The sequence below is a fragment of the Limulus polyphemus genome, unplaced genomic scaffold (assembly GCF_000517525.1).
Source record: "Limulus polyphemus unplaced genomic scaffold, Limulus_polyphemus-2.1.2 Scaffold1328, whole genome shotgun sequence".
NCBI classification, from domain to species: domain Eukaryota; kingdom Metazoa; phylum Arthropoda; class Merostomata; order Xiphosura; family Limulidae; genus Limulus; species Limulus polyphemus.
Genome location: NW_013666938.1, coordinates 123,038 through 137,447, shown reverse-complemented (window position 1 = coordinate 137,447; position 14,410 = coordinate 123,038). Strand labels below are relative to the sequence as shown.

Here is a 14,410-nt window from a genome sequence, read left to right as displayed (position 1 = left end):
TTAACTTGCACTTGTAGAATAGCCTCAGGTATTGATATACCATACAATTGGCTACAATAGATAATTAATCACCACTGGTCATAATCTTGACTTCTTGGAACTTAACTTGCACTTGTAGAATAGCCTCAGGTATTGATATACCATACAATTGGCTACAATAGATAATTAATCTTCACTGGTCATAATCTTGACTTCTTGGGACTTAATGTTGAGAACCTGTAATAAGGAAAGAACATATAAACATTTATAGCTGTGTCATCCCTATATTACTGTTTAGATTATGTTTGGCACTGTCATCCATATGTAACTTTACATTTAGAAAATGTTTTTATTACTTGTTTTGTGATGCTTTTTCCTCAAAATGAAAGTTAGTGTATTCTCTGAATGTATGCAATAAAATTTAATATGTGTATTGATTTTTTTTACTCCTTCACTTCATACATAATATAGGGGTTGGCTTCCTTAATTAAAGACACCGATTGTGTAGTGTACAAAGCGTTGATTATTCTATATGTTACAGTCATCCAATGTTCATATATTATTCGTTGGTAATTCCTGTTTCGCCCTGTACTTAAGCTTTTTAAAGAAACACCAGCTTTCTGTTAGAAAGCTAACTTCAAGGGGTAATGATAACATCGTTTAAGCTAGAATTATGTTTTTTAGCTTATACTAGTGATAGCCTGTTCCCAATCGCTCTTAAAATACTTTTCTGTCGTACTAAACCCATTGCGAAGATTTCACACGTTTTTAGATTAACGTGGGAAAAGAAAAAAGAAAGATGAACACTTTGTCTCGTCAGCTAGTTCCCAGTTCTCCACTTTAGTAACACTTTTTAATGATATTGGGAGTCTCACGAGCTGTGAAACACTCAATAATGGCAACTGAACTCTAGCAGCTATTTGTAAGCATCGTAGAGTAATAGATTGAATGCGCAGCCAATTTTTCTCTTGGCCCATTCCTACATATTAAGCACTACCGTGCTTAGTGATTTGGTGTTATATATTTGAAACTATGATTGATAAGTCAGTACGTTGTTGTTAAAACGTGTGACGATAAAGTTGATGTTAATGAACGGTCGGTCGATGTCGTCAGTTTGTGGCAAAGTTGGTATGATACAGCTGATAGTATTATTTGTTTGTTAAGACTTAAGATTAATGACAAAATGTGATGTATATGGCGCTGTACTGTCATGAGATATTTCGTACAGTATCAGTGCTGTACTTAGACGTTTAAAGTTCGTCAGATAATTTTTATGCTGTACACAAAGTAATATTATTATTCCTACAGTAAAACATTAGCTCAATTATTGGAAGTGAACGTTGTCTAAGCATTTCTGTGGTAAGTTGGTAATATTATTATTAGTATATCGGTTACGGTTCGTGTTGTGGTAAGGTGATGAGGTATTCGTGGGCTCGATGAGGCTAAGGCTCGCTCTAGAAGTACTACTTTATGGTACTGTTCAGAATATGTATAAACCAATAACTTTAGTAATACCGCAGTTTCACCGAATAATAATAACAATAGGGACATTCTTAATATAGGTAATTAATTCAGTGCATTTGGTTTGTATATGTAGACTTTGTATAGAGTGAATGGTGGCGAATAGAATACAATAATTTCTACGATTCTTGCTCGAATAATTAGAATTTTCGTACATTTGGCCTTGCTCTTTAGCCAAAGGACTGGGACACTCTCCAGGCTAGCCGTAATTATCCAGAAGTTCGCAAGGCTATTCGCCAGTGGACGGAGTTTCAGGACGGTCAACGAATTCTACTTACTACCCCGTCTGTACTGGTAGGTTACAGAGTGCAAGTGTATCGAACAGAAGGAACAACGCAGTGGTACACAGCGGTCATTGTCTCGTACAACAATAACAATCAAGTAGGTCACCTAGCAAAATACACTTTGCAACAATTAACAAGCAAATAAATTAGTAATTACTAAACTTAAGCTCCGAGTAACTAATAACATTGTAGTTCTTAATACTGTAGTTTACAACAATTAACAAGTAAATAAATTAGTAATTACTAAACTTGAGCTTCGAGTAACTAATAACATTGTAGTTCTTAATACTGTAGTTTACAACAATTAACAAGCAAATGAATTAGTAATTACTAAACTTGAGCTCCGAGTAACTAATAACATTGTAGTTCTTAATACTGTAGTTTACAACAATTAACAAGTAAATAAATTAGTAATTACTAAACTTAAGAGAATAAAGTAGAAAACTCCGATTAACCAAGAAGAATAGTGAACTATTCGAAAGCGCTCGAGTTTTGGGCCTCGTTTGAAAACCATTACAACAACATTGTAGTCATTAATACTGTGATGACACTTCGTTAGCAGTGTACGGTTGTCCGCGGGCAGGAAGTTTGGGAAGGGGAAAGAAGTAGGCACTGAATATAGTGTGTAATGTTAGAAACTGCGCGATTATGCTCTTTAAAATTTTACATAAAACCTTTATTTTTTATCAGTGTGTATTAACAGTACCGTGCCAACAAACTGCTGTAACACTGATTAAATCTGCCATTATTATTGTATTGTCACCCATCGCAGCCTTAACGAGCACATCCAAGTTCCTACAGGATTAATAATTCCTTAGTCTGGTATATCCTACTTCAGACACATCTTCCATATTGAATGTTATTGTCAACCACTTGTGATACACTCCTTACTAATGATAGTAATAGTTATGGGTTTTTTAATTGTTACATAAACGTCACTATTATAAGAGTTAACTATATTTCTTTTGTTTGCTGATCCAAGCTCAACTAAAATCCACAACAGAATCAAAAATTTTGATTCATCCCTATATTTATGAAAATACTTAAAACACATATTGTTTCAACCTCAGAAACCCAAGGCTGGAGCTACTGGTAGAAAGCTATTCTATATCCCATAGATATTTAATAAAACAAAAGGGTACAGTGTCAGAAATAAGAGATTTATTCCGTCTGGTGATTTTTAAAAAATATATTTCCAACTTTTTATTATTATTGTCATGCAAAACTATTTTTGATAAGCCGTTATTCTATTTATCACATAATAACTATGAAATACTGAGACTTTACATGTAGACTGCTGTAACTGTGAGGGCCAGAAGAATAATGTTAATAAGATAAATAGCTTATAAAAATAGTAAAAGTATTCAGTTTTTTAGGTCATTAAAACTTATATTGTTGCTTATTTTGTTAAATACACTGTAGTCGAAATAACTTTGACAAACATAATAGGTTGTAAATTTTGTATATAAATTAAGGTATAAATGTTATGAAACAAAGAGTTGTGTAGTTCTTAGTCTCCATGTAAAAAATATCATACAAATATCTAGGAATAAAAATAAAACTTTAATTCATGACATCAATATTCAGTTAACTATGTAAATTTTAGGAAAAAAAATTGTAATTTTTGATTTCGCTGATTCACAAAGGCAACATTGAGGTTATTTGTTCAAAATCACATATACAGTTTTTAGAACATAGTCTTTCACAACCAGTTAATGACAAAAGGGATTGTTATTTAGATGCATTATTAAATAATTAATTTTTATGCTGCACTACTACTACTACACTACTGACAGGAGCAGTTAGTTGATCTTTACGACTTTGGTAACGTATAAGTGATGGAACTACAGGACATATAAGCATTATTAGGTTACATTAAGTTAGTTTGAATTATTAAATGCAGGGTTAAAATATGGAATAGAATTACCTCTTTTCATGCTTTTAATTCATGTGATATTGACATCAAAGACACAAGGTAGAAGATAAAAATTCTTTGTTTCATGTTTGTCCTATATATATGTGTCATCAAAGTTGAGATTTGAAGAAGAGTGTGTTTAGTTCCCTGTTTGTTATATTAAATTTTCATGATATTTCACATAGTGCTGATAAAATCTTGATATATTACAATAACTCAAAATCTAGAGGTGATGGACAAATTCCGACTACATTTTTGAAATCAGCACAACCAAATTACCTTGAATCGCTTGAGTTTACTCCAGTAGCAAATTTTTTATTGTCAGCGTAATCAAATCATAAAAATGAAGTTTTCTTGCACTTAGGTTACCTTCCCCATCCTCATGTAGCTTGCGTAATAGTTACTAAGAGGTCGCCTTATATTATAGTGTTATATCTTGCGCTAGACGCGACGCGATTTTACCCAGGCAAATACGATATTTTTTTCAGAAAAATTACTATTGATACCAGTGGCGATTCATTTGATATGTGAAAGTTTGGAAAACTGCCAGATACTTGACAATGTATGCTAACGTAACTTGAAAATGGATGACACAAAAGAGGAAAATTTTTTCCATATGAGTGTAGGTAGTTATAGTTATATCGGACATAATAGGCAAATACACTTTCTTTGAAATAGACTCTCATATAATTTTTTTTTAGCTCGGTGTTTTTATAGTTGCGATGACTTTTGTTATAAAATGATGGGTATTTTTGTACTTCAAGTGTAAATTTTTCTTACATTTGCATTTATGATTCTGATTCAACCATGTGGCCCCGATGCATTGGATCAATCTTTTGATTGATGCTAAGTTTTCGCTCGAAAAACTGCAAAAATATAATTCAATTCTGTTTTTTTTTCGCATCGCTTTAGTGTAATCGCCCTCGACAGACAAGATATTGTCTGTTGTTTTGTGTGGGATGTGAAAGATTTTTATCAAATGTATATGATCTAATATTTTCTCGCATTGCTTCTTATAAATGTTTGTCGCATAGCGTCAGGTGTGAAGAGACCTTTAGTCATGCTTTGTGATTTTTAGCCTTCTCATCCTCAAATTAGTCTAAATTTTAAATAAACTTCTCAACAATCTCGTCGAAGAAATTAACACTGTTTTCAAAAAGTTCTAGTCAGTAATCCACGCGCTCATCACATGAAATGAAAAGACAATACAAACGTTTGAATTAAAAAAAGCCTATAACAATGTATTATATTTAATTTCTGTTAGAATTAGGTGGAGATTTATTTATTTGGACGTATGTCATATTATCATGCTACAAGCAAAAGTACCCGTCCCCAGTGAAGGGAAAAGTTTAAGTTAATCTATCTAGTTAATCTATTTAAATTATTTCATGGACTTTAAACAGGTTGATTGTGTTGCATTCTTGGTTTCACTCAGAGACAAAGCTCTAAGCTACAATTTCTAGTTGATATAATGGCTCATCAACGATAATATTTGGCAAATACACTAGCTATTATCGTGTAGTTTATAAAAGCTGCCAAAGTAGGGATTAAATTTTATGAATTTGTGATTGTGGTTTTAATGCTTGTTTCATTACTTTTTGTAGCAGGATCCCTACTTCGTTTTAAAATTCATAATTTTTAATACTCTTGTTTGTTTACTTTTTACGTTATACCTGAATAAGGTATATAACTTTACCTTTAGAAACTGTCGCGTGTCTATCCATCGATATGTAGCGCCATCCATTGGGTTGAATAGTGTTGAAAAGATATTTAAGTACGTGCTTGATATGCTTACCATTTATATTATTTTTGTATATATATATAAATTTTTATCGGAATATCAAAAGCGGATACCCACAGACCAGTCAAATAAGCTGGAGAAATCTTGTAGCGATAGTCAGAGCCGTCTAGGCGCTAGCCCTGCTGATGTAATCAGGTAAGTAGGAAGTAAACGAAGAAGTTGCTGTCTTAGAAATTTTTGAATTGTTATACCGGAAATGTTCGCGACCTTTTTAGCGTATTTTTAGTATACATGCGCATAATATATCGTAACCAATACTTTGAAAGGTCTGTTTTTCGCTTAGGAATTCGATAGGGTGGTTTTTCGCCGCGTGAATTATGTGGAATCCTTGTCGATCCCTACTATCTAGTACTACAGTACTTAAAATACGTTTCATTGTAGTGGAATCCTGCATCGATCATGAGATCTTTATAAAAACAGTTTTTGCATCTTTCTAATTTTTTAAAGATTAATTTTGAGTTATCAATGAATATGAATCTATCAATTGCTTGATGAATAGATTTAAGTAATTCATAATTTTTTTCCTGTTACATGATTTGGGGAAATTATTAGTACTAGAACGAATTTTTTATTGCACTTCAAGGTCCTTGTGATTACATTGTTTATAACTGAAAAAGTCATGGGACAATGATTTGAGTGTGTGAGACCTTTGTATTGAGCATTTTCCTTTCATGAGATAATAATTGCTTGTATCAAACGTTTGTCCTAAATTTGATTATTGTTGAAATAACCGTTTGGGTAAAAGGAAGTAATGAATATTCTCGCTACAAAAATAGATTTTGACTCATGAGAAATTTCGCTCTTTCTCTCAATCAAATATGACGTTCTTGTCTAATTAGTATTAGAAAAGTCACATAAGATATTCACAAAAATTGAGAAAAAAAGTTTTGTTATTTCTTTTAATTGCGATATCCCAACATAACTAAAAAGTGTGATTATAACTGTATTTTTTTTACCTAATATAATCATGGCATGATCGTGAAACCTATAAAAAATTTACAGTGTGACAATATTAAAAACTGTAAATTGATTAATTTCCAGTAGATACAAAAGCGGTAAGCAAGCAACTGTCCTAATGAAATACAGTTTACCAATTCACAGTGACGTTATGTTGTTGATATTTTGATTTATCTTTTGTGTCTACCTTTATTTATTGCAGTATTGTATATAAAAAACATGGCTCTTAAGATCGAAAAGGAGATGATAATGCGTATTAATAACAGTTATTTTTATAGAATTGGTTTCAGTTTTAACCAGTATAGTTTAATATGGAGTGTGATTGAAAAAAATGAGTTATTTTGTTTAAATTCAGAAATAAGTATTTACTCTTAAATTGAGCTTGTCACAACTTTTTTTCTCTCTTAAATTTTCTCTTGGTGGGTCATGGGTCATCGGTAAGTTTACGGACTTTTTAATACACTAAAATCTGGCATTCTAAAACAAATTTGCATTTAATTTTGGTGCAATAATCATAATTTGAGCTTTATATATTGTCTCTTGAATCCCAATATTTACGTTTCATAAACTGCGACAAATTATAAATTCTCATTGTGTTATTTTCTTGTACGAAAATTTATAATAACTTTGTTTACATATGTGGGCTAGAGACTATCGCACTAATATGCAAAAATGTTTATTCTGTCCCCATCTTTCGCTTCTTTAAAAAAGAGTGTGTTCTATATAAATAGTTTGCACATATTTAATTAGAAACAAACTTATAAAATCAGGATAGTTTTTCCATGCCAACCAATTTTTGGACTTGGGCAGTCTAATAAAAATTGTTACATAAAATAAATAAGCAATTTTCAGTGATGTAAAATGCTTAGTTGTGATTTGAAAAAATAAATAAATATGACGTCATTTGAATTATAATCGATATCAGTCTCACTGTGATAATTTAGGTTTATCTAGCCTGTAGGCCTACATTATCACTAGATAAGTCTAACTAGGCATATACCGCTTAGAAGATGACAAATAAATACTAAAGTTAGACCTAATTTTTAATAGGCCTAAAATGCTTACTGTTTTGTAAAAAAGTAAATATTTAATTTATAGCTTAAGGTTTATTTCATAATGTTACCTGTTAGGTGACACCACAATAAGCTAATTTGACTAACGTTAATATTAAGCCTATTTTAGGTTACACTTAAGACGCTTCTTTTATCTCTGGATATGAAATAGGTATTGTTCTTCATGTTTTAATATCAGATTCGACAGTTTTTTTTTTACATTAGTTATTTCTTAATGACCAACAAGATATGGCAAACCTTACATGTTTATATTACGTGAAAGATTTTCTACTCACTTAGGTTTAGTAAAGTTTTAAATTTCATGTACATAATTTATATCTAGATTTAATTTGAAATAGCTACCACAGTACCAGCTACTGTGACTAAAAAATATTTCACTTAAGCCAGTGTTTTAAACTAAACTTTTCCTAACTCAGCAAAGTATTCCTTGCGTCCCCGTCACACCGAACATGCCCTTTCAAACATGAGGGCGTTATAAAGTTCGGTCAGTCCCACTACTCTTTGGTAAAAGAGTTAGTGGTGGGTGGTGTTGAGTAGCTGCCTTCCCTCTAGTCTATCCCTGCTAAATTAGAAAAGGCTAGCGCAGATAGCCCTCGTATAGCTTTGCGCGAAATTTAAAACAAACCACACTAAAACTGCTAGTACTAAGCCCATATCGTTACTCACAACAACAAACTTAAATACACCTAACAGTCCTACGAAATATAACTTTAGGCTTAAAATATTAAATCAAACTTGAAAGATATCTATGGGGTTTTGAATCCTTTTTACTTCACTATACAGTAACCTAAATTAATTTAGGTGTGTGGATAATGCTATGACATTTAGTCAAATTCATGACTATACGACGGACCAATTGTTTAATAATTATATATATGTGTGTGTGTTATAGATTTCTGTTCTTTTTTTTTCATCAGAAGTGAAATTGAAAAGAGAGTTTGTGACTTAGAGGCCAAATGGTTCCTTGATTGGTAGTATCTTCTGTTGTGGTCTGCAGTTTTGCCTATTCAAGGCTCATCAACACAGCTTGGGTCAGCATTAGGCTTCTTATGGTGGTGAAGTGATTATAATATCTATGGGGTTTTTGAGTTATTTCACCATACAGTAGCCTAAGTTAATTTAGGTTTGTGAATAATAGTATGACATTTTGTTGAATTCATCATTCCGTATTATACAACGGACCAACTACTTAATGGTGAAAAAGAAAATAAATCTTGAACATCTATATAAATTTGTAAGAGTTTTGTGCCACTTCATATGAAAGTGAAATCAAACATATAACTAGAAAAGTGAAGTAGCAGACGATTTTCGGCTAGCAGACGACTCATGTTGAAGAGCTGAGCATGCGCACTTTGAAATCGATTATGGGAATTTCAGTATTTTGTTGAGGTTTCGACTTTCTTTTTTAGAAATAAAATCTTACGTCGTCGCTACCAAAAAAGAAAAAAGATCGGTATTTTGAATTTAATCGCTGTAAGATACATGAATTGAATGTAGTGAATTTGAAGATAAAAAAAATCTTCGTAAGATCTCTGCCGCGCCGAACGGAAATCCAAGATGGCGCAGACTTCTGGTACCAAGGGATCCAAGTCCTTAGAATATCCTATCTATAGGACGAACTAGGTCGTTGCACTAGTGTGTGACGACTTTTTTCATTATTAAACAAATTATGTGTGACTGAATAGAAAGTTTTGTATTATGAACTAATTATTGCAAGTCTTGTTAAAAAAATTATAGTTTTATATTGGTGCAAGATTAGTCTAAGTTCCTTTTTGGTTTACAGACAAACAATTGATTTATAGCATTTTAGTAAGTGTTTACATACTCTAGATTGTTGTTATGGTGTAGTCATTTTTTTTTACCAATTTATGACGAAGCAGCTTCTGTTTTTTAAAAATGGCAAATCAATTTTTATTTTGCTGAAGTGTTCCTACTTTGTTGTAGTTGTTCGTGTAGGAGTCCTGTTTTAGTAAGTGTTTCTTTATTGTTGATATTGAAGTATAATTGAACTATTTTTCTGTGTTATTTGAGAGTCTTTCAGTTGGATACGGAGTATAATAATGGTGTCAGTGTCCTCTTTCTTCATTATAATTGAGAAGCATTGTTTGATCTTGCAGGAATTGACCCTGACAGATGACACTGTATTAGAGGAGCACAGTGAAGACCCTTGTCTAGTGCAAATCAAACTGATTGGTGAAGGAAGTGAGGATTGATTATTTTCTGTTTAAGATCACTTAAATTAACATAATTTTTTTGTCATTTGTAAAAAAAACAACAAAAAAAACGAATGTTATGAATGATGGTGGTAAGAAATTACTTGCGAGTTTAGGTAAAGAGTACTGGTAAAAGTAAGGATTTTTATTTATCAGTTAAATATTGAGGTGTAAAAGTATTATTTATTATAAATCTTTGAAATAGTTAGCAAATAAGGGAAATAATGTTGTTTTAAATGATAATCCAGATCTTTTATGCAAGTAAAAGATCTGGATTTTCATTTAAAACAACAGCAAGAAAGATATAATGAAAGTGCTTTGTTTGAAATTTGTTACAGTATTAACTGTACTGCAATATAATTAGAAAAAAAGACAATAATTATATTATACAAACCAATGTATAATTTTTAGCAAATATTTCTGATTTAACAAATCACATAACATAGTTTTAACTGTGATATTATTGCTTGGTAACTGAAACAACAATTATTCTTTGACTGAAATTAACTAGACTAGTAAATTAAAAAACATACAGTTAAGGTGCTGCAATGAATAGGATGAGAGAATTTGTCTTGACTGTCTTTTTCTTGTGTTAAACAACTATACATAATAGGTTCTACAATATTTTAATTAATAGTGGATTTAGTAATAGTTGAATATCTGTAAAATTCAGATCAATACTAATTGTACTACCCTAATATATTAAGAATGTATGTAACTTTATTTAACATTGGTTGTAGTACTCTATTAGTATTTCTGCACAAACTTGGAAATCTGACTTATAAATATTGGGAACATATTAAGGTATTATTACTTTGGAAACATCAGGATTACAATTGGCCTGGGGTCTATCAAAACATATTTTGCAATTATTTGGGAACATGAAAAACTTCAATCCTTGTAGCAAATATACTAGACTCTGACTGATTATGTGCAAAAACTAACACTCTGATTTGTGGAAAATAGCAGGCTATGACGTATTTCAACAACTTTAGCTTATTGTAATGAAATATTGTCATACTACTCTTCTCTCTGTTACTAATTGTTTATGTTTGTTTCAAATCATTTATTATGGTGATATAAAAACTGTCATTTCTCGTTACAGATCCTTACTGTTATCAATATAACACAAAAACACACACATTACATGGACAAGTGTATTACGGTTATTTAGAAACTTCACTAGATACTGATAGATATTTTTCTTTCTCCTTGTTGTGCAGTCGTGGAATCGATTTTGAAAGGTGAAAACATTGGCATTACCCCCAGAAGACGAGCTTGTACTCAAAATAACCAGCATAATACGGTATGTAACGACAGATGTTATCAAGTAATGTGTTTCTTGCAAATGTGGCTTAATTTCGTTAAAAATTGATCAGATATTTTAGAATAGCTGTGTTGGAAGTTTTCTTATTAATTTACTTTTTCTGACGTATTAAAAGCAGTTACTTAATTCTGTCAGCTCACTGCAAGGAATATTGCAAAAAAAAAAAAAAAGAACAGAAGCTTTATATAACTTTCAGTTTTCTTCCCTACTACAATTCCGTATGTAGATGCAAAAGGAGGGTTTTCGCATTCCATCGTTAGTCCCACGCATAAGCAGTACAGGTGTAAACAACACGGCGTCACAGGAAATTAAAACTCGCGTTTAATTTGTAAGCGGCAGATAAGTTTTGGGGCCGTGTATAAATCAGTGCTTCGTATGCGCAATGGCGAACGACAAGAGTCGCAATAGGTGGGGAGATGTTGTTAGTGTTTGAGCGATCCTCATCTCACATAGCTCAATTCACCATGGTAACCTCTCACAAACTGTACCATGACGCTGTAAGCGAAAACAGCTTTGTAGCTGTTGCCTAGCGCTGGCTTTTGATGAAACAAATTCTATACCGCGTTGGTCAGTGTTGAAATCTCGTCATTCTCGTGTGATCACGCAGACATTTTGAGATAAACAACAACCGTTACCAGACCTTCGACGGAAAACATATAGAACTTTATAATCGTTGTTGTTCAGTCTCAGACAATATAGTTTTTCTACCATAGTTGGCACACACAAACCATTTTTTTCTTTATTTTCCTTCCGACAGTTTCATTTCCTTCAACCAGATTAATAGCTAATCAGAAATAACATCGTTTTAATACAGATCGCTGCCTTACTCGAAGGTTTTGCCTTTTCAGGGCCATTACACCAGGACCCGCAGTCAGGTTGGCTGTAGTTTTAGCAACAGTCGTTTCACAACTGCCGCCATCTCTAAGAAGCTCCGTCCGCTTGCTAGCGGCGAAAAAGGTAAAGAAATATGACATTTTGTTATAAACACATAATGTTGATATCATATGATACTAATTTAAAATTGCTATATTTCATGTAAGATATAACCATTTACAGGATCGTTAGATTACTCTTTGGCGACTTATCAAAAACAGTGGCAGCAAATGGAGCCATCGTAGAAAAACGTTACTGACCGAAGTGTGATTGTAAAAATTATGTGTTCACTTAGAATAATGTGATGAGCATACTGTAACAGATTTTTTTGTGTATAATGGTGGCTGCTGTTTTACTACCGCATAATATGTCCTGAAGTTTCTGACGTGATCTAATATCAGTTATTCATGGTTTATAGCAATAAGAAGTACTAGCAATGTGAACTCTAAAATTAGTTCACTGACCTTATTTAGAATTTATTAATGTATTTGTGACACTGCATAGAAGTTAAGCGGGTAATTATATTTGTTTAGTAACGGTTTATTTAGATTGTATAGCAACCAGAATCTGGCTTAACTTTGAAGGAAGCCATTGTATGTTATTTAATTCAGAATTTATTTAGTGTTAAATTTCTAGGCACGAATATTTAAAAACAGTAAGCCTTAATTAAAATGCTGCTTAGACTACGATAGAATTCTATATTTAAACCTTAAGACAATCTTCAGTAGAGGCTGACATCTACCACAACAAATGATGGGTGAACAAGAGAGAGAGAGAGAGAGATGAAACGGAAAATGCTACCTTCTACATTATAAGTTTGCTCATTAATGAAATACTTATATCTGTATTAGTATATGATGTTCTTGTGTTTTGTGTGTGTGTGTGTCTGAGTTTGAATTTAACAACCTACTCTTTGCCATTCCTGGCTCTAATTGGTCCAGTCAGCTATATCTGTCTTTATATTATAGGTAGTTTTTATTTTGTAGATGATCACTTTATTAAATATTATTTAAAATAAATTAAACACATTTTTTTTTAAATTCGTATGACAGTTTTAGAAAATGGTTTCTACAATACTGGAAACTTCACTAAAACTATTTTTAATTCACATAATTCAATTTGTGTTAGTTCTTAGCTATATATATTTATATAAACGTACTAAAATGTATTATTAGTTCACTTTTAATGAAGACATCGTTATTACAGAAACATGTGCATTGTCAGTAAATTGTTCAACATGTCGTTACTGAGAATAATAGGCATGTATCAGACGTGAATAATATGTAATCAGTATGAAAGGCCAAATTGTATTTGTTTAGAACCAAACGTTTACTCTTTTACGTTATACATTACATGTGTGCCCCAAAACTTGGTATTAATCCGTAATTATGATGAAAGTTTAGCCCTGAATCACTTAGATTATTCTTTACATGTAATGTGTGTTTATGGTGATTTTTGGAAGCAAATAAAAGACAAATTCTGGGCGCAAAACGGAAAATATTGTAGCTATAACCTAGTCATTGTCGTAAAAATGATTTTATTTTTCATATTAATGCGGTTTTATGTTCTTTGTTCTTCAGACAAAAAAAATAAACCTTCTTTTCATGAAGTGACCTGTTGAAGTTAAAAACATTTTCTTGAAACCTGACCTTCATCTTCTGAATAATTTCTTGCGTTTTCAGTCAGTTTTAATTCTACCATCTGTTTTTATAGTTGGTGTTTAAAATGTGCGTTTGAGATATGTACATTGCTGGTTTTTAACGTGACCCTGTTCATGCGAGATAAAGATCTGTGTTCTTAGTTCTTCGGATATCCTAGGTCACGTGATGTCTACGCTGTCTATTGTTCAGATCAACCTTTGTCACGTGGAGTAGGCTCTGTTTTCCCTTCTCCAGACTAAGGAGTATTGTTGATTCTGTTATTCAGATAACCTATTTTGCATTTTATACTATGCGTAGTCACCTTAGTGGGGGGTCCGCTTTTTTTTGAATATTGAACATACTTATGATAAAGATTTTATCTTTCACTTATATATATATATATATATGTGTGTGCATTAAATGTTTTATTGACTATGAAATATAGTTGTGGTGTAAAGATAGATTGTATTTATTAGGTTTTCATTACTTTAGTTAATAACGATTCCTCTGTATTCCTGCTAAATTACGTGTAGTTCTATGAACTCGTATAAAATACCCTGGATTGGTACCTGATGATGACAAAACCTTGTCGAAACGTTGTACATTTGCTGTTATGTTAAACTTATATTAAAGTTTTTCTTCGTTACCCATTCAAGCCGTCTCTAGCCATTATATATTCAGAATGTTTTGAGCTAACTTGAGTGTTAACAACGCTGGATGGATTAAAATAGTGCGAGAAATAAAGTTTTCAATCATAAATATCCCTCTATGCCTATAAATACATATAAATATAGATACAAAATGATAATACTTTACGTGGATAACAC

The 14,410-nt window shown here is 32.0% G+C and overlaps 1 protein-coding gene across 2 annotated transcripts in view; it reads left to right on the top strand.

The window, feature by feature from the left end:
- The window catches only part of LOC106463117 (lysine-specific demethylase 3A-like), a 91,615-nt gene that overhangs the window by 7,657 nt on the left and 69,548 nt on the right, over positions 1-14,410 (top strand). The window contains exons 2-4 of one of the 2 annotated variants that reach the window (XM_022390534.1): positions 9,648-9,732; positions 10,967-11,049; positions 11,919-12,027. The gene's annotated coding sequence lies outside the window, so the exon portion shown is untranslated. Of the gene's footprint in view, positions 1-9,647; positions 9,733-10,966; positions 11,050-11,491; positions 12,028-14,410 lie in introns of those variants that run through there. The other variant, XM_022390535.1, reaches the window with a different exon arrangement.